Source organism: Schistocerca americana, chromosome X, assembly GCF_021461395.2.
Source record: "Schistocerca americana isolate TAMUIC-IGC-003095 chromosome X, iqSchAmer2.1, whole genome shotgun sequence".
NCBI lineage: Eukaryota > Metazoa > Arthropoda > Insecta > Orthoptera > Acrididae > Schistocerca > Schistocerca americana.
This window is the reverse complement of record NC_060130.1, coordinates 334,520,314-334,526,313: the sequence shown is the minus strand read 5'-3', so window position 1 is coordinate 334,526,313 and position 6,000 is coordinate 334,520,314.

Below are 6,000 nucleotides of genomic sequence, written 5' to 3'. Positions count from 1 at the left end.
ACAGCTCCATATTTTTGATATGTGGTCTACGGCCTCGTAATGTAATTTATCAGGTTGTAGATTGAATCCATGAATTTATTTTGTTGTATGATTGCGTAACACATGTATTTCTACATTTCAAATGGTACTCACGTAGGACGAGTGAAACATTACAAAATAAAGAGAAAGTAATGTGCGACAAACGTGACTATGCCTCGAAGAATGAAAATACAGTGAGTGCTGCTAAGGTTTCCCTGATATGGAGTACAAATACGAACAAAAATATCTCTAGGCTGGCACCGAGTTTGAACTGTCTTTTACTATAGTTTGACGAAGGATACACAGTTCCTAATATGGGAAGAAATACACAAGATTGACCGAACAGAAATACTATTCCGATGACTTGACATTATTCACTATTCATGAGAAGAGAAAGATAGGATTCTTGTTGAAATCTGTGCTGAATAAATACTTGCTGCATCTCAAGTGGGAATCTGAAGCCAAGGATTAACTTGTGGAAGTCGTAACGTCAGAATACGCCTGGCTGGCCTTGGAAACAACTCCAGAATGCCTCATCCCCACCTCCATAACTTGAATAAAGCCTTCTTTATAACAATTCTACAGCAGACACAGAAGGTTTCGGAGTCTGTAACTCCGCGTAAGAACCTTTCAACCACTGCCCAACAGTTAGTAGCTACCAGTTTTATTGACGAAATAAATTTAACTGAACTGATATAGGATCCTAAAGCCATCTTTGCCAGTCACATTACACTCTAATTTCTCTTATCTTGTCATCGCGGTCTTTACGTGACACATACGTTTGCGCCAATAGAAGAATCGTTCAGTAATCAGTCGCAAATAACAGTTCTCTGTATTTTCTCAATAGTAATCCAAGAAGAGAAAGTCATCTTTGATCCACGGATTCCCATTGAATTCACCTAGTGGTGATTCCAAGCACTCGGGTAGTACTCTAGAACGGGTCGCCCAAGTTTTCTACACATATCAAAAAAAGTTTTCCATCAACCCGGTTCCAGAACTCCTTAAGATAGACGTCGACTGTGGATATTGTACCACAGACAACAGTCCCGTTGACTGTTCAGAGATATCACTAACGTATCTGAGTCTGTTCGGTACGCTTGGTTCTTGGTTAACAGCATGCAGTCGCTCACTGTGTCAGATGCGTTCAGTGAGCCTCAGTCAGTGCAGATTCTCAGCGGCCCATTATTACATATTTTTTGCTTTCGACTTTCCAAGGTTTTTAGTGGTAGCGCCATCGGTACAGGTACTCATTGAATAACTTATTGTCCCGATGGCGTATCTGACCTGAGAGAGTAAATCCCACTTGTTTTCAGTAAACCTCGCTGCTTAATCCACTGATGAAGTGACACATGCTATGCATGAAAGCTGTTTGTACGCAAAATGCGGAAAACGCTATGAGGACTTATTCTAGAGGTAGTCGCATTTTCTCTGAAGCTGACATATAGATCATGGGAAACAGCTGTAGAACGAATACTTAATTCAGTCAGCTCTTCACCTCTTCCGAACAAAAATGGTTTGTATATTTGCTGAATTGTCATCCTTTTTGGACCCTGTCTGTCGGCATACCTTTGTGCTTAACCTCATCTGTTCTCTTCGTTTTCCTTCTGCTTTCTTCATAAACAATAGAATGCTTTTTTTTTTTTCAAAATGAGCAGCCCTCGGCTCTCGCGAGCAACACAGAGTGAATGAACGGTTCATTTCCTTTGTGTCGCTTTTGTATCGGTATCATGGCTGTGAAACATCGTAGGTTTCTTATCCGGCGTGACGTATTCCTAAAAATTTTATTCAACGGACATTCACAGCTAAAAAAGTTCATGTTGAACCAAAAATACAGTTTTAGCTGCGTGGGTACTTTACTTAAAAAGCACAGTTATTTTAGTGACTTTCGTTACGTCATCAGGTTTAAAGTCCTGATGGAAAGAAGCGGTCAACTAGTACCAGGAAATGACAACCTTGTATAAAAAGAACCTCAGATCACAGCCAGTAGTGGATGAAAGCAACAAATATAAAAGATGGCGCTGACGAATACTGACAATTACAACTTGATACTGGAATTGAGTTGATATCAAACTTTCCCCCGATTCCTAGGATTTCACTTCATTGTCAAAGTCATGTCGTAGCTCACTATAACCAAAGGTAGAAGAGGCCAATAGAGGAACTTATATAGAAATGTAAGTAAACCAATAAACTTTCCGAGCGGAGGCACGAATTTGCCCGGCGGATTAGTGTCGAGGTCCGGTGTGCCGGCCAGTCTCTGGATGCTTTTTAAGGCGGTTTTCGATCTGCCTAGGTGAATGTGGACTGGTTCCCCTTAACCCGCCTCAGTTACGCTATGACGGCGATTGTCTCCACGTACGCGTACACCATAATTACTCTACCTCGCCAACATCTGGGGTTACATTCGTCTAGTGTGAGACATTCCCGGGGGGTCCACTGGGGGCCGAACCGCACAATAACCGGGGGTTCATTGTGGGGCAGCGGTGGAGTGACTGGACTGCTGTAGCCTGTTGTGGGGTTGTGAACCACTGAGGGCTACGGGTGGGACGAACCCTCTCCGTCGTTTCTAGGTCCCCAGTTCAGTACATTACATACATTACATACAATCCTATAAAACATGCTGCGATGGGTGGAACGGAGCAAAACTGAAAAATAGGAGAGAAAGCATATCATTTACTAGTCGATCCGACGAATGTAGTCCGGGCAGCACCGCGACAGTAACGAGGAAACATAAGCTGGGCCATAAGACAGGTGGTGCATGCGCAGAAAAACTAAGACAGAATCTGAGTGTGAGAAAAATACCAGGAATTGACTGCAGACGAATCACAAAGCCAAACACTTGCAATAGAAAGCATGGGTCTCTCTCCTTTTCGTTTTTTAAAGATTTTTTACATTTTAATAGTTTCCCTCATTACACCATTTATATCTTACAATGATATCCATATTATATTTTCTGTTACATCTATGTGACTTCGTAACCTCGTGTGAACCCAATTCCTTGCATTTTGCTCACACCCCGATTCCGCCTTAATTGTTTTGCGCCGGCCGAAGTGGCCGTGCGGTTAAAGGCGCTGCAGTCTGGAACCGCAAGACCGCTACGGTCGCAGGTTCGAATCCTGCCTCGGGCATGGATGTTTGTGATGTCCTTAGGTTAGTTAGGTTTAACTAGTTCTAAGTTCTAGGGGACTAATGACCTCAGCAGTTGAGTCCCATAGTGCTCAGAGCCATTTGAACCAACCAGCCAACTTGTTCTGCACACGCGCTACCTGTCTAATGGCCCATCATACGTTTCCGCGTCAGTATGAAATTACCCTCGGCGCAGCCCGGACTCCACTCGTAGGATCGACTAGTAAATGATATGGTTTTCTTCCGTTTTGTTTTCAGTTTTCTTCCGTTCCCTTCACTGCTCATCTTATAGGTTTATTTATATTCCATTTTAGTCTCCGGCTATTGGCCCCTTTGCCACCATATCACAATCTTTTGCTAACACTGTGACGGGCGACTAATAAATGTTCTGTAAAACTTGTCAAAATTAGAATCAGTCATTTAACCTTGCTTCTATAAATCAGCACGGATCTCCCACATGCTAATGCATGAAAATATCAGCCACACACATCCCGCCGGCCGGTGTGGCCGAGCGGTTCTAGGTGCGTCTGTTTGGAACCACGAGACCGCTACGGTCGCAGGTTCGAATCCTGCCTCGGGCATGGGTTTGTGTGATGTCCTTAGGTTAGTTAGGTTTAAGTAGTTCTAAGTTCTAGGGGACTGATGGCCTCAGATGTTAGGCCCCATAGTGCTCAGAGCCCTTTGAACCATTTGAACACACATCCCAGAACAGTACTGTTCAATGGGGCTCTGTGGGACGGGGTTGGACTTAAAAAAGGAGGTGCGTGTTACGTCTGAGGGCTTCATCTCACAATTCTACATCTACATCTACATTTATACTCCGCAAGCCACCCAACGGTGTGTGGCGGAGGGCACTTTACGCGCCACTGTCATTACCTCCCTTTCCTGTTCCGGTCGCGTATGGTTCGCGGGAAGAACGACTGTCTGAAAGCCTCCGTGCGCGCTCTAATCTCTCTAATTTTACATTCGGGATCTCCTCGGGAGATATAACTAGGGGGAAGCAATATATTCGATACCTCATCCAGAAACGCACCCTCTCGAAACCTGGCGAGCAAGCTACACCGCGATGCAGAGCGCCTCTCTTGCAGAGTCTGCCACTTGAGTTTATTAAACATCTCCGTAACGCTATCACGGTTACCAAATAACCCTGTGACGAAACGCGCCGCTCTTCTTTGGATCTTCTCTATCTCCTCCGTCAGACCGATCTGGTACGGATCCCACACTGATGAGCAATACTCAAGTATAGGTCGAACGAGTGTTTTGTAAGCCACCTCCTTTGTTGATGGACTACACTTTCTAAGCACTCTCCCAATGAATCTCAACCTGGTACCCGCCTTACCAACAACTAATTTTATATGATCATTCCACTTCAAATCGTTCTGCACGCATACTCCCAGATATTTTACAGAAGTAACAGTGTTCCTTACAAAAAACTGTTTTTTGTGGCTACCCTTAGTTTTTCGTGCTTTGAGGGATAAGTTTAATAAATAATTTAGACTATGCGATCTAGTAGTTTCCTACTTATTTCTATTTAGTAGTACTGCCGCTACCTTTGTGGTTTTAATATGTACTTAGCAAGAAAAACTGATTTTACTTGCGAAATGTATATGTCGGGCTATCATTTAGAAATGTGTACAATTTGAGTGAGTCTGCTATGACTGTTCGATACAGTTCTCCGAGCTATTCCGTAAGCACCTTGTTTGTAGTAATCGCACAATGTGAAACCGACATAATTGCTTTTATATTTCAAAAAATAAACATAATATTTAATTTACAAGATCTTACAAACTGATGCAGATATGGAAAGCGCGTCTTTACTCTCGTAATTATCTCTTTTTTATGCCTAAAGGGTGGCTACTAGCTCCTCAGTGACATCTACTGATGAATGCTTATTAATTTCTAACGAACTTTATTTCTCGTATTGTCATGCAAGTGTAGCCTTGAGAAGGTCCCATTGTCCCCCTTCAACGGACAACCATTTCCTCGTCGGGAATCAGCGCTTCTCTCTCCTTTTGCTTTTTGTGTCTCATGTGTGGACCGAAGTGTGAACTACACTCCCTCCTCTTCCCCTCCGCTTGCTCCTATCAGACCGAACTTAGCTGTCAAAACAGGCGAGCCTCGAGCTTAACCGCCGCCTAGGCACGCGCGTTCGCGTGTTTACGTTTAAATCAGGGTCTCTCGCCGTCCTAATAGGCTGTCGCCTTACACCTTCGATGATAGTATGTCGTGTTCTGCGACAAAATTTTTGCAATCGTGGGCTGCGGCAAATTTTTTGTAATGCAATGAAATTCTAGGAACGAAGGAGAAGTTTAGTATCAACAGTACTCCGATATCAAGTTGTAGCTGTAAATATTAGTCATCGCTACATTTTATATTACTTGCATTACCCCACTTTCGGCATTAATCTGACGACCTTGTTATCAAAGGTTGTCACTTCTACATCTACATCTACATCCATACTCCGCAAGCCACCTGACGGTGTGTGGCGGACGGTACTTTGAGTACCTCTATCCGTTCTCCGTTCTATTCCAGTCTCCGTGGAAAGAAAGATGCCTCTGTGTAGGCTCCAATCTCTCTGATTTTATCCTCATGGTCTCTTCACGAGATATACGTAGGAGGGAACAATATACTGCTTGACTCCTCGGTGAAGTTATGTTTTCGAAACTTCAACAAAAGCCCGTACCGAGCTACTGAGCGTCTCTCCTGCAGAATCTTCCACTGGAGTTTATCTATCATCTCCGTAATGCTTTCGCGATTACTAAATGATCCTGTAACGAAGCGCGCTGCTCTCCGTTGGATCTTCTCTATCTCTTCTATCAACCCTATCTGGTACGGATCCCACGCTGGTGAGCAATATTC